Source organism: Diadema antillarum, unplaced genomic scaffold (genome assembly GCF_040938485.1).
Source record: "Diadema antillarum isolate AM-2024a unplaced genomic scaffold, OU_Dant_1.0 scf00000094, whole genome shotgun sequence".
NCBI classification, from domain to species: domain Eukaryota; kingdom Metazoa; phylum Echinodermata; class Echinoidea; order Diadematoida; family Diadematidae; genus Diadema; species Diadema antillarum.
Window position 1 is genome coordinate 3,457,087 of NW_027270983.1, and position 25,122 is coordinate 3,482,208.

A 25,122-nucleotide genomic window follows, 5' to 3' on the forward strand; every position below is an offset into this window, starting at 1 on the left:
GATTATAGTAATATCAGGATATTTGTGAGCTTGGTGTCACAACTTAGTAATATTTCCACATGCTTACGTGGACTTAGGGCATATATACCTGCCTATGAGGACTTGGGTATATTGAAATGATCAGCATATATCTTATTTGACAAATTGGTCTGCAAACCTGTACTATCACAGATTGTAAAGTCGTTACTAAACAAATCATATTTTCATGGCTTTGAAGGGCGTGGCAATTGTCAAAGAGCTGATAACTAATCTACCTCACATGAATACTTCTCAAGTCAATATCACGTAAGGACATTTTTGGTGTCATTTTGACATTAGAGCTGAATTTTATTCCTTATTTCCACAAATTTGCAGGTTATGACTAGAGGATGGTTTCCCTTACCTCAAAACAAATGGACAAAAGATTCATGACATTTACCTGCCTTCACCTAGTTGGGAGGGTTAGCAGTATATACACCTGCCTATGAGGACTTGAGCATCCAAATACACCCCTTTCCACATTCCTCCCACTAGTTTTGTAGAGCCTACATTACTACAGTGAGAAGATTCTTTTAGCACATGGACAGAGAACAATAAGGTTGCTGATCCACCTGTACAAAAGCTGTCAAGCACTACATGCATCCCCTTTCTACTGTTAACTATTATGGCGAATCAAACGATACAAACTTTAATCGTGTGCAAGGTATCAATAAAGTGTGTCCTGATGGGATCACAAACCCGTTTGTTCCACACAAGAGAAACACCTAAGGGGTCACAAATGCACACACACACACACACACACACACACAAGTTGCTGAACAGACATGTGATAGCTGTCACGTACCATGTTTGAGCTCCCTACAAATGAAAGAAACAATAATAGGCCTATATCAAAACTATGAAATACATAAACTTGGTGTCACAACTTAGGAATATTTACACCTGGTTACGAGGACTAAAGCCATATACACCTGCCTATGGTGACTTGTCTATATGAACCTGATCAGCATGGTGTAATGTGATGAAACAAGTTGGTAAGCTATAACTGTCCTATTACATATGGTACACTATATTTCAAGTCCTATCACACAAACCATCTTTTCCATCCAGACTTGACCATCCAAAAACCTTATTGACACACCTGACTAGAAAATGATATTCTTTACCCATTCCTCCTGTTAGTATTTGGGAGAGTCTACAAAGCTACAAAATCTTGATTCTTTTACAGCGTTGACAGGGAAGTCACAAGTTGGTGAACCAGCTAATGTAAAGCAGTCAAGGATTACATGTATTCCATTTTCGCAGGTAAAAGTGACATTGAACAATGGAAACTTTTGATCAGATGTGAGGTATCAACAGATTACAGAGTGTGTGCTGATAGTTTAACAAGTTCTTGTTCACACAAGAGAGGCACTTTAATGAGGTCAGGAAAGGTGCAAATCTACTGAGCAGAGCCTTGAAAGCTGTCACGTACCTTGTCATAATGCCCTAGAAAAGAAACAATGATTATAGTAATATCAGGATATTTGTGAGCTTGGTGTCACAACTTAGTAATATTTCCACATGCTTACGTGGACTAAGGGCATATATACCTGCCTATGAGGACTTGGGTATATTGAAATGATCAGCATATATCTTATTTGACAAATTGGACTGCAAACCTGTACTATCACAGATTGTAAAGCCATTACTAAACAAATCATACTTTCATGGCTTTGAAGGGCGTGGCCATTGTCAAAGAGCTGATAATTAATCTACCTCAAATGAATACTTCTCAAGAGCTTGGTGTCACAACTTAGTAATATCTCCACATGCTTACGTGGACTAAGGGCATATATACCTGCCTATGAGGACTTTGGTATATTGAAATGATCAGCATATATCTTTTTCGACAAATTGGTCTGCAAACCTGGACTATCAGATTGTAAAGCCATTACTAAACAAATCATATTTTCATATGGCTTTGAAGGGCCTGGCAATTGTCAAAGAGCTGATAATTAATCTACCTCACATGAATACTTCTCAAGTCAATATCACGTACACTGTAAGGACATTTTTGGTGTCATTTTGACATTAGAGCTGAATTTTATTCCTTATTTCCATAAATTGGCAGGTTATGACCAGAGGATGGTTTCTCTTTCCATCAGACCACGTGGACAAAAGACTCATGATATTTACCTGCCTTCACCTAGTTAGGAGGGCTAGCAGTATATACACCTGCCTATGAGAACTTGAGTATCCAAATACACCCGTTAACACATTCCTCCCACTAGGTTTATAGAGCCTACATTACTACAATGAGAAGATTCTTTTAGCACATGGACAGAGAACAATAAGGTTGCTGATCCACCTGTACAAAAGCTGTCAAGCACTACATGCATCCCCTTTCTACTGTTAACTATTATGGCGAATCAAACGATGCAAACTTTAATCGGGTGCAAGGTATCAATAAAGTGTGCCCTGATGGGATCACAAACCCGTTTGTTCCACACAAGAGAAACACCTAAGGGGTCACAAAAGAAAAAAAAAATATGCTGAACAGATCTGTGATAGCTGTCGCGTACCATGTTTGAACGCCCTAAAAAATAAAGAAACAATGATTTATTAAAATTATGAAATACATAAACTTATGTGACACAACTTAGTAATATTTACATCAGCTTACGAGGACTAAAGCCATTTACACCTGCCTATGATGACTTAGCTATATGAACTTGATCAGCATGGTGTAATGTCATGGAACAAGTTGGTAAGCTAAAATGTCCTATTATATATTGTACACTATATTTCAAGCCCTATCACACAAACCATGTTTTTCCGGTTTTGTAGGGCATTGCAATCGTCAAAGAGCTGATAATATTAAACTACCCTACATGAATACTTAGTAAAGTTAATAGCACATAGGGACATTTCTAGAGTTATTTTGACATTACAGCTGAATTCAATTCCTTATTTCCCTAAATTTGCAGGTTATGACTAAAGGATGGTTTCTATTTCCTCAGAACGCATGGAAAAAAGATGCTTGACATTTACCTGCCTTCACCATGTTAGGAGGGCTATCAGTATATACACCTGCCTATAAGGACTTGACCATCCAAAAACCTTATTGACACACCTGACTAGAAAATGATATTCTTTACCCATTCCTCCTGTTAGTATTTGGGAGAGTCTACAAAGCTACAAAATCTTGATTCTTTTACAGCGTTGACAGGGAAGTCACAAGTTGGTGAACCAGCTAATGTAAAGCAGTCAAGGATTACATGTATTCCATTTTCGCAGGTAAAAGTGACATTGAACAATGGAAACTTTTGATCAGATGTGAGGTATCAACAGATTACAGAGTGTGTGCTTATAGTTTAACAAGTTCTTGTTCACACAAGAGAGGCACTTTAATGAGGTCAGGAAAGGTGCAAATCTACTGAGCAGAGCCTTGAAAGCTGTCACGTACCTTGTCATAATGCCCTAGAAAAGAAACAATGATTATAGTAATATCAGGATATTTGTGAGCTTGGTGTCACAACTTAGTAATATTTCCACATGCTTACGTGGACTAAGGGCATATATACCTGCCTATGAGGACTTGGGTATATTGAAATGATCAGCATATATCTTATTTGACAAATTGGACTGCAAACCTGTACTATCACAGATTGTAAAGCCATTACTAAACAAATCATACTTTCATGGCTTTGAAGGGCGTGGCCATTGTCAAAGAGCTGATAATTAATCTACCTCAAATGAATACTTCTCAAGAGCTTGGTGTCACAACTTAGTAATATCTCCACATGCTTACGTGGACTAAGGGCATATATACCTGCCTATGAGGACTTTGGTATATTGAAATGATCAGCATATATCTTTTTCGACAAATTGGTCTGCAAACCTGGACTATCAGATTGTAAAGCCATTACTAAACAAATCATATTTTCATATGGCTTTGAAGGGCCTGGCAATTGTCAAAGAGCTGATAATTAATCTACCTCACATGAATACTTCTCAAGTCAATATCACGTACACTGTAAGGACATTTTTGGTGTCATTTTGACATTAGAGCTGAATTTTATTCCTTATTTCCATAAATTGGCAGGTTATGACCAGAGGATGGTTTCTCTTTCCATCAGACCACGTGGACAAAAGACTCATGATATTTACCTGCCTTCACCTAGTTAGGAGGGCTAGCAGTATATACACCTGCCTATGAGAACTTGAGTATCCAAATACACCCGTTAACACATTCCTCCCACTAGGTTTATAGAGCCTACATTACTACAATGAGAAGATTCTTTTAGCACATGGACAGAGAACAATAAGGTTGCTGATCCACCTGTACAAAAGCTGTCAAGCACTACATGCATCCCCTTTCTACTGTTAACTATTATGGCGAATCAAACGATGCAAACTTTAATCGGGTGCAAGGTATCAATAAAGTGTGTCCTGATGGGATCACAAACCCGTTTGTTCCACACAAGAGAAACACCTAAGGGGTCACAAAAGAAAAAAAAAATATGCTGAACAGATCTGTGATAGCTGTCGCGTACCATGTTTGAACGCCCTAAAAAATAAAGAAACAATGATTTATTAAAATTATGAAATACATAAACTTATGTGACACAACTTAGTAATATTTACATCAGCTTACGAGGACTAAAGCCATTTACACCTGCCTATGATGACTTAGCTATATGAACTTGATCAGCATGGTGTAATGTCATGGAACAAGTTGGTAAGCTAAAATGTCCTATTATATATGGTACACTATATTTCAAGCCCTATCACACAAACCATGTTTTTCCGGTTTTGTAGGGCATTGCAATCGTCAAAGAGCTGATAATATTAAACTACCCTACATGAATACTTAGTAAAGTTAATAGCACATAGGGACATTTCTAGAGTTATTTTGACATTACAGCTGAATTCAATTCCTTATTTCCCTAAATTTGCAGGTTATGACTAAAGGATGGTTTCTATTTCCTCAAAACGCATGGAAAAAAGATGCTTGACATTTACCTGCCTTCACCATGTTAGGAGGGCTATAAGTATATACACCTGCCTATAAGGACTTGACCATCCAAAAAACTTGACACACCAGAATAGAAAATGATATTCTTTCCCCATTCCTTCTGCTAGTATTTGAGAGAGTCTACAAAGATACAAAATCTTGATACTTTTACAGCGTTGACAGGGAAGTCACAAGTTGGTGAACCAGCTAATGTAAAGCAGTCAAGGATTACATGTATTCCATTTACACAGGTAAAAGTGACATTAAACAATGCAAACTTTTGATTAGATGTGAGGTATCAACACAGTGTGTGCTGATGGTTTCACAAGCTCTTGTTCACATAAGAGAGGCACCTTAATGAGGTCAGCAAAGGTGCAAATCTACTGAGCAGAACCTTGAAAGCTGTCACGTACTTTGTCATAATGCCCTACAAAAGAAACAATGATTATAGTAATATCAAGAAATTTGTGAGCTTGGTGTCACAACTTAGTAATATTTCCACATGCTTATGTGGACTAAGGGCATATATACCTGCCTATGAGGACTTGGCTATATTGAAATGATTAGCATATATCTTACTTGATAAATTGGACTGCAAACCTGTACTATCACAGATTGAAAAGTCGTTACTAAACAAATCATATTTTCATGGCTTTGAAGGGCGTGGCAATTGTCAAAGAGCTGATAACTAATCTACCTCACATGAATACTTCTCACGTCAATATCACGTAAGGACATTTTTGGTGTCATTTTGACATTAGAGCTGAATTTTATTCCTTATTTCCATAAATTTGCAGGTTATGACTAGAGGATGGTTTCTCTTTCCTCAGAACAAATGGACAAAAGACTCATGACATTTACCTGCCTTCACCTACTTGGGAGGGTTAGCAGTATATACACCTGCCTATGAGGACTTGAGCATCCAAATACACCCCTTTCCACATTCCTCCCACTAGTTTTGTAGAGACTACATTACTACAGTGAGAAGATTCTTTTAGCACATGGACAGAGAACAATAAGGTTGCTGATCCACCTGTACAAAAGCTGTCAAGCACTACATGCATCCCCTTTCTACTGTTAACTATTATGGCGAATCAAACGATGCAAACTTTAATCGGGTGCAAGGTATCAATAAAGTGTGTCCTGATGGGATCACAAACCCGTTTGTTCCACACAAGAGAAACACCTAAGAGGTCACAAATGCACACACACACACACACACACACACACACGAGTTACTGAACAGACCTGTGATAGCTGTCACGTACCATGTTTGAACGCCCTACAAATGAAAGAAACAATAATATATCAAAACTGTGAAATACATAAACTTGGTGTGACAACTTAGTAATATTTACACCTGGTTACGAGGACTAAAGCCATATACACCTGCCTATGGTGACTTGTCTATATGAACCTGATCAGCATGGTGTAATGTGATGAAACAAGTTGGCAAGCTAAAACTGTCCTATTACATATGGTACACTATATTTCAAGTCCTATCACACAAACCATCTTTTCCATCCAGACTTGACCATCCAAAAACCTTATTGACACAAGTGACTAGAAAATGATATTCTTTTCCCATTCCTCCTGTTAGTATTTGGGAGAGTCTACAAAGCTACAAAATCTTGATTCTTTTACAGCGTTGACAGGGAAGTCACAAGTTGGTGAACCAGCTAATGTAAAGCAGTCAAGGATTACATGTATTCCATTTTCGCAGGTAAAAGTGGCATTGAACAATGGAAACTTTTGATCAGATGTGAGGTATCAACAGATTACAGAGTGTGTGCTGATAGTTTAACAAGTTCTTGTTCACACAAGAGAGGCACTTTAATGAGGTCAGGAAAGGTGCAAATCTACTGAGCAGAGCCTTGAAAGCTGTCACGTACCTTGTCATAATGCCCTAGAAAAGAAACAATGATTATAGTAATATCAGGATATTTGTGAGCTTGGTGTCACAACTTAGTAATATTTCCACATGCTTACGTGGACTAAGGGCATATATACCTGCCTATGAGGACTTGGGTATATTGAAATGATCAGCATATATCTTATTTGCCAAATTGGACTGCAAACCTGTACTATCACAGATTGTAAAGCCATTACTAAACAAATCATACTTTCATGGCTTTGAAGGGCGTGGCCATTGTCAAAGAGCTGATAATTAATCTACCTCACATGAATACTTCTCAAGAGCTTGGTGTCACAACTTAGTAATATCTCCACATGCTTACGTGGACTAAGTGCATATATACCTGCCTATGAGGACTTTGGTATATTGAAATGATCAGCATATATCTTATTCGACAAATTGGTCTGCAAACCTGGACTATCAGATTGTAAAGCCATTACTAAACAAATCATATTTTCATATGGCTTTGAAGGGCCTGGCAATTGTCAAAGAGCTGATAATTAATCTACCTCACATGAATACTTCTCAAGTCAATATCACGTACACTGTAAGGACATTTTTGGTGTCATTTTGACATTAGAGCTGAATTTTATTCCTTATTTCCATAAATTGGCAGGTTATGACCAGAGGATGGTTTCTCTTTCCTCAGACCACGTGGACAAAAGACTCATGATATTTACCTGCCTTCACCTAGTTAGGAGGGCTAGCAGTATATACACCTGCCTATGAGGACTTGAGTATCCAAATACACCCGTTAACACATTCCTCCCACTAGGTTTATAGAGCCTACATTACTACAATGAGAAGATTCTTTTAGCACATGGACAGAGAACAATAAGGTTGCTGATCCACCTGTACAAAAGCTGTCAAGCACTACATGCATCCCCTTTCTACTGTTAAATATTATGGCGAATCAAACGATGCAAACTTTAATCGGGTGCAAGGTATCAATAAAGTGTGTCCTGATGGGATCACAAACCCGTTTGTTCCACACAAGAGAAACACCTAAGGGGTCACAAATGCAAAAAAAAAAAAAAAAATACTGAACAGATCTGTGATAGCTGTCGCGTACCATGTTTGAACGCCCTACAAAATAAAGAAACAATGATTTATTAAAATTATGAAATACATAAACTTATGTGACACAACTTAGTAATATTTACATCTGATTACGAGGACTAAAGCCATTTACACCTGCCTATGATGACTCAGCTATATGAACTTGATCAGCATGGTGTAATGTCATGGAACAAGTTGGCAAGCTAAAATGTCCTATTATATATGGTACACTATATTTCAAGCCCTATCACACAAACCATGTTTTTCGGGTTTTGTAGGGCATTGCAATCGTCAAAGAGCTGATAATATCAAACTACCCTACATGAATACTTAGTAAAGTTAATAGCACATACGGACATTTCTACAGTTATTTTGACATTACAGCTGAATTCAGTTCCTTATTTCCCTAAATTTGCAGGTTATGACTAAAGGATGGTTTCTATTTCCTCAGAACGCATGGAAAAAAGATGCTTGACATTTACCTGCCTTCACCATGTTAGGAGGGCTATCAGTATATACACCTGCCTATGAGGACTTGACCATCCAAAAAACTTGACACACCTGAATAGAAAATGATATTCTTTCCCCATTCCTTCTGCTAGTATTTGAGAGAGTCTACAAAGCTACAAAATCTTGATACTTTTACAGTGTTGACAGGGAAGTCACAAGTTGGTGAACCAGCTAATGTAAAGCAGTCAAGGATTACATGTATTCCATTTTCACAGGTAAAAGTGACATTAAACAATGCAAACTTTTGATTAGATGTGAGGTATCAACACAGTGTGTGCTGATGGTTTCACAAGCTCTTGTTCACATAAGAGAGGCACCTTAATGAGGTCAGCAAAGGTGCAAATCTACTGAGCAGAACCTTGAAAGCTGTCACGTACCTTGTCATAATGCCCTACAAAAGAAACAATGATTAGAGTAATATCAAGAAATTCGTGAGCTTGGTGTCACAACTTAGTAATATTTCCACATGCTTACGTGGACTAAGGGCATATATACCTGCCTATGAGGACTTGGGTATATTGAAATGATTAGCATATATCTTACTTGATAAATTGGACTGCAAACCTGTACTATCACGATTGAAAAGTCGTTACTAAACAAATCATATTTTCATGGCTTTCAAGGGCGTGGCAATTGTCAAAGAGCTGATAACTAATCTACCTCACATGAATACTTCTCAAGTCAATATCACGTAAGGACATTTTTGGTGTCATTTTGACATTAGAGCTGAATTTTATTCCTTATTTCCACAAATTTGCAGGTTATGACTAGAGGATGGTTTCTCTTTCCTCAAAGCAAATGGACAAAAGACTCATGACATTTACCTACCTTCACCTAGTTAGGAGGGCTAGCAGTATATACACCTGCCTATGAGGACTTGAGCATCCAAATACACCCCTTTCCACATTCCTCCCACTAGTTTTGTAGAGCCTACATCACTACAATGAGAAGATTCTTTTAGCACATGGACAGAGAACAATAAGGTGTCTGATCCACCTGTACAAAAGCTGCCAAGCACTACATGCATCCCCTTTCTACTGTTAACTATCATGGCGAATTAACGATGCAAACTTTAATCGGGTGCAAGGTATCAATAAAATGTGACCTGATGGGATCACAAACCCATTTGTTCCACACAAGAGAAACACCTAAGGGGTCATAAATGCACACACATACACACACACACACACACACACACATACACAAGTTACTGAACAGACCTGTGATAGCTGTCACGTACCATGTTTGAACGCCCTACAAATGAAAGAAACAATAATATATCGAAACCATGAAATACATAAACTTGGTGTCACAACTTAGTAATATTTACACTTGGTTACGAGGACTAAAGCCATATACACCTGCCTATGGTGACTTGTCTATATGAACCTGATCAGCAGGGTGTAATGTGATGAAACAAGTTGGCAAACTAAAATGTCCTATTACATATGGTACACTACATTTCAAGTCATATAACACAAACCATTTTTTCCATCCAGACTTGACCATCCAAAAACCTTATTGACACACCTGACTAGAAAATGATATTCTTTACCCATTCCTCCTGTTAGTATTTGGGAGAGTCTACAAAGCTACAAAATCTTGATTCTTTTGCAGGGTTGACAGGGAATTCACAAGTTGGTGAACCAGCCGATGTAAAGCAGTCAAGGATTACATGTATTCCATTTTCGCAGGTAAAAGTGATATTGAACAATGCAAACTTTTGATCAGATGAGAGGTATCAATAGAATGTGTGCTGATGGTTTCACAAGCTCTTGTTCACACAAGACAGGCACCGTAATGAGGTCAGCAAAGGCGAAAATCTCCTGAGCAGAGCCTTGAAAGCTGCCACGTACCTTGTCATAATGCCCTAGAAAAGAAACAATGATTATAGTAATATCAGGAAATTTGTGAGCTTGGTGTCACAACTTAGTAATATTTCCACATGCTTACGTGGACTAAGGGCATATATACCTGCCTATGATGACTTGGCTGTATTGAAATGATCAGCATATATCTTATTTGACAAATTGGTCTGCAAACCTGGACTATTAGATTGTAAAGCCATTACTAAACAAATCATATTTTCATATGGCTTTGAAGTTCCTGGCAATTGTCAAAGAGCTGATAATTAATCTACCTCACATGAATACTTCTGAAGTCAATATCACGTAAGGACATTTTTGGTGTCATTTTGACATTAGAGCTGAATTTTATTCCTTATTTCCATAAATTGGCAGGTTATGACTAGAGGATGGTTTCTCTTTCCTCAGACCACGTGGACAAAAGACTCATGACATTTACCTGCCTTCACCAGGTTAGGAGGGCTAGCAGTATATACACCTGCCTATGAGGACTTGAGCATCCAAATACACCCGTTAACACATTCCTCCCACTATTTTTATAGAGCTTACATTACTACAATGAGAAGATTCTTTTAGCACATGGACATAGAACAATAAGGTGTCTGATCCACCTGTACAAATGCTGTCAAGCACTACATGCATCCCCTTTCTACTGTTAACTATTATGGCGAATCAAACGATGCAAACTTAAATCGGGTGAAAGGTATCAATAAAGTGTGTCCTGATGGGCTCACAAACCCGTTTGTTCCACACAAGAGAAACACCTAAGGGGTCAGAAATGCAAAAAAAAAAAAATACTGAACAGATCTGTGATAGCTGTCGCGTACCATGTTTGAACGCCCTACAAAATAAAGAAACAATGATTTATTAAAATTATGAAATACATAAACTTATGTGACACAACTTAGTAATATTTACACCTGCTTACGAGGATTAAAGCCATTTACACCTGCCTATGATGACTCAGCTATATGAACTTGATTAGCATGGTGTAATGTCATGGAACAAGTTGGTAAGCTAAAATGTCCTATTATATATGGTACACTATATTTCAAGCCCTATCACACAAACCATGTTTTTCCGGTTTTGTAGGGCATTCCAATCGTCAAAGAGCTGATAATTAAACTACCCTACATGAATACTTAGTAAAGTTAATACATGCATATGATGACTTGGCTGTATTGAAATGATTAGCATATATCTTATTTGACAAATTGGTGAGCAAACCTGTACTATCACAGATTGTAAAGCCATTACTAAAAAATCATATTTTCATGGCTTTGAAGGGTGTGGCAATTGTCAAAGAGCTGATAATTAATCTACCTCACATGAATACTTCTCAAGAGCTTGGTGTCACAACTTAGTAATATCTCCACATGCTTACGTGGACTAAGGGCATATATACCTGCCTATGAGGACTTGGGTATATTGAAATGATCAGCATATATCTTATTTGACAAATTGGTCTGCAAACCTGGACTTTCAGATTGTAAAGCCATTACTAAACAAATCATATTTTCATATGGCTTTGAAGGGCCTGGCAATTGTCAAAGAGCTGATAATTAATCTACCTCACATGAATACTTCTCAAGTCAATATCACGTAAGGAAATTTTTAGTGTCATTTTGACATTAGAGCTGAATTTTATTCCTTATTTCCTTAAATTTGAAGGTTATCACTAGAGGATGGTTTCTTTTTCCTCAGAACAAATGAACAAAAGACTCATGACATTTACCTGCCTTCACCTAGTTAGGAGGGCTAGCAGTATATACACCTGCCTATGAGGACTTGAGCATTCAAATACACCCCTTTCCACATTCCTCCCACTAGTTTTGTAGAGCCTACATTATTACAATGAGAAGATTCTTTTAGCACATGGACAGAGAACAATAAGGTTGCTGATCCACCTGTACAAAAGCTGTCAAGCACTACAATGCATCCCCTTTCTACTGTTAACTATTATGGCGAATCAAACGATGCAAACTTTAATCGGGTGCAAGGTATCAATAAAGTGTGTCCTGATGGGATCACAAACCCGTTTGTTCCACACAAGAGAAACACCTAAGGGGTCACAAATGCACACACACACACACACACACACACACACACACAAGTTACTGAACAGACCTGTGATAGCTGTCACGTACCATGTTTGAGCTCCCTACAAATGAAAGAAACAATAATAGGCCTATATCAAAACTATGAAATACATAAACTTGGTGTCACAACTTAGTAATATTTACACCTGGTTACGAGGACTAAAGCCATATACACCTGCCTATGGTGACTTGGGTAGTGAACCTGATCAGCATGGTGTAATGTGATGAAACAAGTTGGCAAGCTAAAATGTCCTATTATATATGGTACACTACATTTCAAGTCCCATCACACAAACCATCTTTTCCATCCAGACTTGACCATCCAAAAACCTTATTGACACACCTGACTAGAAAATAATATTCTTTACCCATTCCTCCTGTTACTATTTTGGAGAGTCTACAAAGCTACAAAATCTTGATTCTTTTACAGCGTTGACAGGGAATTCACAAGTTGGTGAACCAGCTAATGTAAAGCAGTCAAGGATTACATGTATTCCATTTCACAGGTAAAAGTGACATTGAACAATGCAAACTTTTGATCAGATGTGAGGTTTCAACAGAGTGTGTGCTGATAGTTTAACAAGCTCTTGTTCACACAAGAGAGGCACTTTAATGAGGTCAGGAAAGGTGCAAATCTACTGAGCAGAGCCTTGAAAGCTGTCACGTACCTTGTCATAATGCCCTACAAAAGAAACAATGATTATAGTAATATCAGGATATTTGTGAGCTTGGTGTCACAACTTAGTAATATTTCCACATGCTTACGTGGACTAAGGGCATATATACCTGCCTATGATGACTTGGCTATATTGAAATGATCAGCATATATCTTATTTGACAAATTGGTCAGCAAACCTGTACTATCACAGCTTGTAAAGCCATTACTAAACAAATCATATTTTCATGGCTTTCAAGGGCGTGGCAATTGTCAAAGAGCTGATAATTAATCTACCTCACATGAATACTTCTCAGTCATTATCACGAATTTTATTCCTTATTTTCATAAACTTCCAGGTTATGACTAGAGGATGGTTTCTCTTTCCTCAGACCACGTAGACAAAAGACTCATGACATCTACCTGCCTTCACCTTGTTAGGAGGGCTAACAGTACTGATACACCTGCCTATGAGGACTTGAGTATCCAAATACACCCGTTAACACATTCCTCCCACTAGTTTTGTAGAGCCTACAATACTACAATGAGAACATTCTGTTAGCACATGGACAGAGAACAATAAGGTGTCTGATCCACCTGTACAAAAGCTGTCAAGCACTACATGCATCCCCTTTCTACTGTTAACTATTATGGCGAATCAAACGATGCAAACTTTAATCGGGTGCAAGGTATCAATAAAGTGTGTCCTGATGGGCTCACAAACCCGTTTGTTCCACACAAGAGAAACACAAGTGGTCATAAATGCAAAAAAAAAAAAAATACTGAACAGATCTGTGATAGCTGTCGCGTACCAGGTTTGAACGCCCTACATATTAAAGAAACGATAATTTATTAAAATTATGAAATACATAAACTTGGTGTCACAACTTAGTAATATTTACACCTGCTTACGAGGACTAAAGCCATTTACACCTGCCTATGATGACTCAGCTATATGAACTTGATCAGCATGGTGTAATGTCATGGAACAAGTTGGCAAGCTAAAATTATCATGGTACACCATATTTCAAGCCCTTTCACACAAACCATGTTTTTCCGGTTTTGTAGGGCATTGCAATCGTCAAAGAGCTGATAAGTAAACTACCCTACATGAATACTTACTAAAATAAATAGCACATAGGGACATTTCCAGAGTTATTTTGACATTACAGCTGAATTTAATTCCTTATTTCCCTAAATTTGCAGGTTATGACTAAAAGATGGTTTCTATTTCCTCAGATCGCATGGAAAAAAAAGATGCTTGACATTTACCTGCCTTCACCATGTTAGGAGGGCTATCAGTATATACACCTGCCTATGAGGACTTGACCATCCAAAAGACTTGACACACCTGAATAGAAAATGATATTCTTTACCCTTTCCTTCAGCTAGTATTTGGTAGAGTCTACAAAGCTACAAAATCTTGATTCTTTTACAGCGTTGACAGGGAAGTCACAAGTTGGTGAACCAGCTAATGTAAAACAGTCAAGGATTACATGTATTCCATTTTCACAGGTAAAAGTGGCATTGAACAATGCAAACTTTTCATCAGATGTGAGGTATCAACAGAGTGTGTGCTGATGGTTTCACAAGCTCTTGTTCACCGAAGAGAGGCACCTTAATGAGGTCAGCAAAGGTGCAAATCTACTGAGCAGAGCCTAGAAAGCTGTCAGGTACCTTGTCATGTAATGCCCTACAAAAGAAACAATGATTATAGTAATATCAGGATATTTGTGAGCTTGGTGTCACAACTTAGTAATATTTCCACATGCTTACGTGGACTAAGGGCATATATACCTGCCTATGAGGACTTGGGTATATTGAAATGATCAGCATATATCTTATTTGCCAAATTGGACTGCAAACCTGTACTATCACAGATTGTAAAGCCATTACTAAACAAATCATACTTTCATGGCTTTGAAGGGCGTGGCCATTGTCAAAGAGCTGATAATTAATCTACCTCACATGAATACTTCTCAAGAGCTTGGTGTCACAACTTAGTAATATCTCCACATGCTTACGTGGACTAAGTGCATATATACCTGCCTATGAGGACTTTGGTATATTGAAATGATCAGCATATATCTTATTCGACAAATTGGTCTGCAAACCTGGACTATCAGATTGTAAAGCCATTACTAAACAAATCATATTTTCATATGGCTTTGAAGGGCCTGGCAATTGTCAAAGAGCTGATAATTAATCTACCTCACATGAATACTTCTCAAGTCAATATCACGTACACTGTAAGGACATTTTTGGTGTCATTTTGACATTAGAGCTGAATTTTATTCCTTATTTCCATAAATTGGCAGGTTATGACCAGAGGATGGTTTCTCTTTCCTCAGACCACGTGGACAAAAGACTCATGATATTTACCTGCCTTCACCTAGTTAGGAGGGCTAGCAGTATATACACCTGCCTATGAGGACTTGAGTATCCAAATACACCCGTTAACACATTCCTCCCACTAGGTTTATAGAGCCTACATTACTACAATGAGAAGATTCTTTTAGCACATGGACAGAGAACAATAAGGTTGCTGATCCACCTGTACAAAAGCTGTCAAGCACTACATGCATCCCCTTTCTACTGTTAAATATTATGGCGAATCAAACGATGCAAACTTTAATCGGGTGCAAGGTATCAATAAAGTGTGTCCTGATGGGATCACAAACCCGTTTGTTCCACACAAGAGAAACACCTAAGGGGTCACAAATGCAAAAAAAAAAAAAAAAATACTGAACAGATCTGTGATAGCTGTCGCGTACCATGTTTGAACGCCCTACAAAATAAAGAAACAATGATTTATTAAAATTATGAAATACATAAACTTATGTGACACAACTTAGTAATATTTACATCTGATTACGAGGACTAAAGCCATTTACACCTGCCTATGATGACTCAGCTATATGAACTTGATCAGCATGGTGTAATGTCATGGAACAAGTTGGCAAGCTAAAATGTCCTATTATATATGGTACACTATATTTCAAGCCCTATCACACAAACCATGTTTTTCGGGTTTTGTAGGGCATTGCAATCGTCAAAGAGCTGATAATATCAAACTACCCTACATGAATACTTAGTAAAGTTAATAGCACATACGGACATTTCTACAGTTATTTTGACATTACAGCTGAATTCAGTTCCTTATTTCCCTAAATTTGCAGGTTATGACTAAAGGATGGTTTCTATTTCCTCAGAACGCATGGAAAAAAGATGCTTGACATTTACCTGCCTTCACCATGTTAGGAGGGCTATCAGTATATACACCTGCCTATGAGGACTTGACCATCCAAAAAACTTGACACACCTGAATAGAAAATGATATTCTTTCCCCATTCCTTCTGCTAGTATTTGAGAGAGTCTACAAAGCTACAAAATCTTGATACTTTTACAGTGTTGACAGGGAAGTCACAAGTTGGTGAACCAGCTAATGTAAAGCAGTCAAGGATTACATGTATTCCATTTTCACAGGTAAAAGTGACATTAAACAATGCAAACTTTTGATTAGATGTGAGGTATCAACACAGTGTGTGCTGATGGTTTCACAAGCTCTTGTTCACATAAGAGAGGCACCTTAATGAGGTCAGCAAAGGTGCAAATCTACTGAGCAGAACCTTGAAAGCTGTCACGTACCTTGTCATAATGCCCTACAAAAGAAACAATGATTAGAGTAATATCAAGAAATTCGTGAGCTTGGTGTCACAACTTAGTAATATTTCCACATGCTTACGTGGACTAAGGGCATATATACCTGCCTATGAGGACTTGGGTATATTGAAATGATTAGCATATATCTTACTTGATAAATTGGACTGCAAACCTGTACTATCACGATTGAAAAGTCGTTACTAAACAAATCATATTTTCATGGCTTTCAAGGGCGTGGCAATTGTCAAAGAGCTGATAACTAATCTACCTCACATGAATACTTCTCAAGTCAATATCACGTAAGGACATTTTTGGTGTCATTTTGACATTAGAGCTGAATTTTATTCCTTATTTCCACAAATTTGCAGGTTATGACTAGAGGATGGTTTCTCTTTCCTCAAAGCAAATGGACAAAAGACTCATGACATTTACCTACCTTCACCTAGTTAGGAGGGCTAGCAGTATATACACCTGCCTATGAGGACTTGAGCATCCAAATACACCCCTTTCCACATTCCTCCCACTAGTTTTGTAGAGCCTACATCACTACAATGAGAAGATTCTTTTAGCACATGGACAGAGAACAATAAGGTGTCTGATCCACCTGTACAAAAGCTGCCAAGCACTACATGCATCCCCTTTCTACTGTTAACTATCATGGCGAATTAACGATGCAAACTTTAATCGGGTGCAAGGTATCAATAAAATGTGACCTGATGGGATCACAAACCCATTTGTTCCACACAAGAGAAACACCTAAGGGGTCATAAATGCACACACATACACACACACACACACACACACACATACACAAGTTACTGAACAGACCTGTGATAGCTGTCACGTACCATGTTTGAACGCCCTACAAATGAAAGAAACAATAATATATCGAAACCATGAAATACATAAACTTGGTGTCACAACTTAGTAATATTTACACTTGGTTACGAGGACTAAAGCCATATACACCTGCCTATGGTGACTTGTCTATATGAACCTGATCAGCAGGGTGTAATGTGATGAAACAAGTTGGCAAACTAAAATGTCCTATTACATATGGTACACTACATTTCAAGTCATATAACACAAACCATTTTTTCCATCCAGACTTGACCATCCAAAAACCTTATTGACACACCTGACTAGAAAATGATATTCTTTACCCATTCCTCCTGTTAGTATTTGGGAGAGTCTACAAAGCTACAAAATCTTGATTCTTTTGCAGGGTTGACAGGGAATTCACAAGTTGGTGAACCAGCCGATGTAAAGCAGTCAAGGATTACATGTATTCCATTTTCGCAGGTAAAAGTGATATTGAACAATGCAAACTTTTGATCAGATGAGAGGTATCAATAGAATGTGTGCTGATGGTTTCACAAGCTCTTGTTCACACAAGACAGGCACCGTAATGAGGTCAGCAAAGGCGAAAATCTCCTGAGCAGAGCCTTGAAAGCTGCCACGTACCTTGTCATAATGCCCTAGAAAAGAAACAATGATTATAGTAATATCAGGAAATTTGTGAGCTTGGTGTCACAACTTAGTAATATTTCCACATGCTTACGTGGACTAAGGGCATATATACCTGCCTATGATGACTTGGCTGTATTGAAATGATCAGCATATATCTTATTTGACAAATTGGTCTGCAAACCTGGACTATTAGATTGTAAAGCCATTACTAAACAAATCATATTTTCATATGGCTTTGAAGTTCCTGGCAATTGTCAAAGAGCTGATAATTAATCTACCTCACATGAATACTTCTGAAGTCAATATCACGTAAGGACATTTTTGGTGTCATTTTGACATTAGAGCTGAATTTTATTCCTTATTTCCATAAATTGGCAGGTTATGACTAGAGGATGGTTTCTCTTTCCTCAGACCACGTGGACAAAAGACTCATGACATTTACCTGCCTTCACCAGGTTAGGAGGGCTAGCAGTATATACACCTGCCTATGAGGACTTGAGCATCCAAATACACCCGTTAACACATTCCTCCCACTATTTTTATAGAGCTTACATTACTACAATGAGAAGATTCTTTTAGCACATGGACATAGAACAATAAGGTGTCTGATCCACCTGTACAAATGCTGTCAAGCACTACATGCATCCCCTTTCTACTGTTAACTATTATGGCGAATCAAACGATGCAAACTTAAATCGGGTGAAAGGTATCAATAAAGTGTGTCCTGATGGGCTCACAAACCCGTTTGTTCCACACAAGAGAAACACCTAAGGGGTCAGAAATGCAAAAAAAAAAAAAATACTGAACAGATCTGTGATAGCTGTCGCGTACCATGTTTGAACGCCCTACAAAATAAAGAAACAATGATTTATTAAAATTATGAAATACATAAACTTATGTGACACAACTTAGTAATATTTACACCTGCTTACGAGGATTAAAGCCATTTACACCTGCCTATGATGACTCAGCTATATGAACTTGATTAGCATGGTGTAATGTCATGGAACAAGTTGGTAAGCTAAAATGTCCTATCATATGGTACACTATATTTCAAGCCCTATCACACAAACCATGTTTTTCCGGTTTTGTAGGGCATTCCAATCGTCAAAGAGCTGATAATTAAACTACCCTACATGAATACTTAGTAAAGTTAATACATGCATATGATGACTTGGCTGTATTGAAATGATTAGCATATATCTTATTTGACAAATTGGTGAGCAAACCTGTACTATCACAGATTGTAAAGCCATTACTAAAAAATCATATTTTCATGGCTTTGAAGGGTGTGGCAATTGTCAAAGAGCTGATAATTAATCTACCTCACATGAATACTTCTCAAGAGCTTGGTGTCACAACTTAGTAATATCTCCACATGCTTACGTGGACTAAGGGCATATATACCTGCCTATGAGGACTTGGGTATATTGAAATGATCAGCATATATCTTATTTGACAAATTGGTCTGCAAACCTGGACTATCAGATTGTAAAGCCATTACTAAACAAATCATATTTTCATATGGCTTTGAAGGGCCTGGCAATTGTCAAAGAGCTGATAATTAATCTACCTCACATGAATACTTCTCAAGTCAATATCACGTAAGGGCATTTTTGGTGTCATTTTGACATTAGAGCTGAATTTTATTCCTTATTTCCTTAAATTGGCAGGTTATGACTAGAGGATGGTTTCTTTTTCCTCAGAACAAATGGACAAAAGACTCATGACATTTACCTGCCTTCACCTAGTTAGGAGGGCTAGCAGTATATACACCTGCCTATGAGGACTTGAGCATCCAAATACACCCCTTTCCACATTCCTCCCACTAGTTTTGTAGAGCCTACATTATTACAATGAGAAGATTCTTTTAGCACATGGACAGAGAACAATAAGGTTGCTGATCCACCTGTACAAAAGCTGTCAAGCACTACATGCATCCCCTTTCTACTGTTAACTATTATGGCGAATCAAACGATGCAAACTTTAATCGGGTGCAAGGTATCAATAAAGTGTGTCCTGATGGGATCACAAACCCGTTTGTTCCACACAAGAGAAACACCTAAGGGGTCACAAATGCACACACACACACACACACACACACACACAAGTTACTGAACAGACCTGTGATAGCTGTCACGTACCATGTTTTAGCGCCCTACAAATGAAAGAAACAATAATAGGCCTATATCAAAACTATGAAATACATAAACTTGGTGTCACAACTTAGTAATATTTACACCTGGTTACGAGGACTAAAGCCATATACACCTGCCTATGGTGACTTGGGTAGTGAACCTGATCAGCATGGTGTAATGTGATGAAACAAGTTGGCAAGCTAAAATGTCCTATTATATATGGTACACTACATTTCAAGTCCCATCACACAAACCATCTTTTCCATCCAGACTTGACCATCCAAAAACCTTATTGACACACCTGACTAGAAAATGATATTCTTTACCCATTCCTCCTGTTAGTATTTTGGAGAGTCTACAAAGCTACAAAATCTTGATTCTTTTACAGCGTTGACAGGGAAGTCACAAGTTGGTGAACCAGCTAATGTAAAGCAGTCAAGGATTACATGTATTCCATTTCACAGGTAAAAGTGACATTGAACAATGCAAACTTTTGATCAGATGTGAGGTTTCAACAGAGTGTGTGCTGATAGTTTAACAAGCTCTTGTTCACACAAGAGAGGCACTTTAATGAGGTCAGGAAAGGTGCAAATCTACTGAGCAGAGCCTTGAAAGCTGTCACGTACCTTGTCATAATGCCCTAGAAAAGAAACAATGATTATAGTAATATCAGGATATTTGTTAGCTTGGTGTCACAACTTAGTAATATTTCCACATGCTTACGTGGACTAAGGGCATATATACCTGCCTATGAGGACTTGGCTATATTGAAATGATCAGCATATATCTTATTTGACAAATTGGTCAGCAAACCTGTACTATCACAGCTTGTAAAGCCATTACTAAACAAATCATATTTTCATGGCTTTCAAGGGCGTGGCAATTGTCAAAGAGCTGATAATTAATCTACCTCACATGAATACTTCTCAGTCAATATCACGAATTTTATTCCTTATTTTCATAAACTTCGAGGTATTGACTAGAGGATGGTTTCTCTTTCCTCAGACCACGTAGACAAAAGACTCATGACATCTACCTGCCTTCACCTTGTTAGGAGGGCTAACAGTACTGATACACCTGCCTATGAGGACTTGAGTATCCAAATACACCCGTTAACAAATTCCTCCCACTAGTTTTGTAGAGCCTACAATACTACAATGAGAACATTCTGTTAGCACATGGACAGAGAACAATAAGGTGTCTGATCCACCTGTACAAAAGCTGTCAAGCACTACATGCATCCCCTTTCTACTGTTAACTATTATGGCGAATCAAACGATGCAAACTTTAATCGGGTGCAAGGTATCAATAAAGTGTGTCCTGATGGGCTCACAAACCCGTTTGTTCCACACAAGAGAAACACAAGTGGTCACAAATGCAAAAAAAAAAAAAAAATACTGAACAGATCTGTGATAGCTGTCGCGTACCAGGTTTGAACGCCCTACATATTAAAGAAACAATAATTTATTAAAATTATGAAATACATAAACTTGGTGTCACAACTTAGTAATATTTACACCTGCTTACGAGGACTAAAGCCATTTACACCTGCCTATGATGACTCAGCTATATGAACTTGATCAGCATGGTGTAATGTCATGGAACAAGTTGGCAAGCTAAAATTATCATGGTACACTATATTTCAAGCCCTTTCACACAAACCATGTTTTTCCGGTTTTGTAGGGCATTGCAATCGTCAAAGAGCTGATAAGTAAACTACCCTACATGAATACTTACTAAAATAAATAGCACATAGGGACATTTCCAGAGTTATTTTGACATTACAGCTGAATTTAATTCCTTATTTCCCTAAATTTGCAGGTTATGACTAAAAGATGGTTTCTATTTCCTCAGACCGCATGGAAAAAAAAGATGCTTGACATTTACCTGCCTTCACCATGTTAGGAGGGCTATCAGTATATACACCTGCCTATGATGACTTGACCATCCAAAAGACTTGACACACCTGAATAGAAAATGATATTCTTTACCCTTTCCTTCAGCTAGTATTTGGTAGAGTCTACAAAGCTACAAAATCTTGATTCTTTTACAGCGTTGACAGGGAAGTCACAAGTTGGTGAACCAGCTAATGTAAAACAGTCAAGGATTACATGTATTCCATTTTCACAGGTAAAAGTGGCATTGAACAATGCAAACTTTTCATCAGATGTGAGGTATCAACAGAGTGTGTGCTGATGGTTTCACAAGCTCTTGTTCACCGAAGAGAGGCACCTTAATGAGGTCAGCAAAGGTGCAAATCTACTGAGCAGAGCCTTGAAAGCTGTCACGTACCTTGTCATGTAATGCCCTACAAAAGAAACAATGATTATAGTAATATCAGGAAATTTGTGAGCTTGGAGTCACAACTTAGTAATATTTCCACATGCTTACGTGGACTAAGGGCATATATACCTGCCTATGATGACTTGGCTATATTGAAATGATCAGCATATATCTTATTGACAAATTGGTCTGCAAACCTGTACTATCACAGATTGTAAAGTCGTTACTAAACAAATCATATTTTCATGGCTTTGAAGGGCGTGGCAGTTGTCGAAGAGCTGATACTTCTCAAGTCAATATCACGTAAGGACATTTTTGGTGTCATTTTGACATTAGAGCTGAATTTTATTCCTTATTTCCATGAATTTGCAGGTTATGACTAGAGGATGGTTTCTCTTTCCTCAGAACAAATGGACAAAAGACTCATGACATTTACCTGCCTTTACCTAGTTAGGAGGGCTAGTAGTATATACACCTGCCTATGAGGACTTGAGCATCCAAATACATCCCTTTCTACATTCCTCCCACTAGTTTTGTAGAGCTTACATTACTACAATGAGAAGATTCTTTTAGCACATGGACAGAGAACAATAAGGTTGCTGATCCACCTGTACAAAAGCTGTCAAGCACTATGTGCATCCCCTTTCTACTGTTAACTATTATGGCGAATCAAACGATGCAAACTTTAATCGGGTGCAAGGTATCAATAAAGTGTGTCCTGATGGGATCACAAACTCGTTTGTTCCACACAAGAGAAACAACTAAGGGGTCACAAATGCACACACACACACACACACACACACACACACAAGTTACTGAACAGACCTGTGATAGCTGCCACGTACCATGTTTGAACGCCCTACAAATGAAAGAAACAATAATATATCAAAACTATGAAATACATAAACTTGGTGTCACAACTTAGTAATATTTACACCTGGTTACGAGGACTAAAGACATTTACACATGTCTATGATGACTTGGCTATATGAACTTGATCAGCATGGTGTAATGTGATGAAACAAGTTGGCAAGCTAAAATGTCCTATTACATATGGTACACTATATTTCAAGTCCTATCACACAAACCATCTTTTCCCGATTTTGTAGGGCATTGCAATCGTCGAAGAGCTGGTAATTATACTACCCTACCTGAATACTTATTAAAGCTAATAGCATATAGGGATATTTCTAGAGTTATTTTGACAATACACCTGAATTTAATTCCTTATTTCCCTAAATTTGCAGGTTATGACTACAGGATGGTTTCTATTTCCTCAGACCGCATGGACAAAAGATGTTTGACAATACCTGCCTTCACCTAGTTAGGAGGGCTAGCAGTATATACACCTGCCTATGAGGACTTGACCATCAAAAGAAAACTTATTGACACACCTGACTTGAGAAAATGATATTCTTTACCCATTCCTCCTGTTAGTATTTGGGAGAGTCTACAAAGCTACAAAATCTTGATTCTTTTGCAGGGTTGACAGGGAATTCACAAATTGGTGATCCAGCTGATGTAAAGCAGTCAAGGATTACATGTATTCCATTTTCACAGGTAAAAGTGACATTGAACAATGCAAACTTTTGATCAGATGAGAGGTATCAATAGAATGTGTGCTGATGGTTTCACAAGCTCTTGTTCACACAAGAGAGGCACCTTAATGAGGTCAGAAAAGGTGCAAATCTCCTGAGCAGAGCCTTGAAAGCTGTCACGTACCTTGTCATAATGCCCTACAAAAGAAACAATGAGTATAGTAATATCAGGATATTTGTGAGCTTGGTGCCACAACTTAGTAATATTTCCACATGCTTACGTGGACTAAGGGCATATATACCTGCCTATGATGACTTGGCTATATTGAAATGATCAGCATATATCTTATTTGACAAATTGGTCAGCAAACCTGGACTATGAGATTGTAAAGCCATTACTAAACAAATCATATTTTCATATGGCTTTGAAGGGCCTGGCAATTGTCAAAGAGCTGATAATTAATCTACCTCACATGAATAGTTCTCAAGTCAACATCACGTAAGGACATTTTTGGTGTCATTTTGACATTAGAGCTGAATTTTATTCCTTATTTCCATAAATTTGAAGGTTATGACTAGAGGATGGTTTCTCTTTCCTCAGACCACGTGGACAAAAGACTCATGACATTTACCTGCCTTTAGGGCAAGCAGTATATACACCTGCCTATGAGGACTTGAGTATCCAAATACACCCATTAACACATTCCTCCCACTAGGTTTGTAGAGCCTACATTACTACAATGAGAAGATTCTTTTAGCACATGGACAGAGAACAATAAGGTTGCTGATCCACCTGTACAAAAGCTGTCAAGCACTACATGCATCCCCTTTCTACTGTTAACTATTATGGCGAATCAAACGATGCAAACTTTAATCGGGTGCAAGGTATCAATAAAGTGTGTCCTGATGGGCTCACAAACCCGTTTGTTCCACACAAGAGAAACACCTA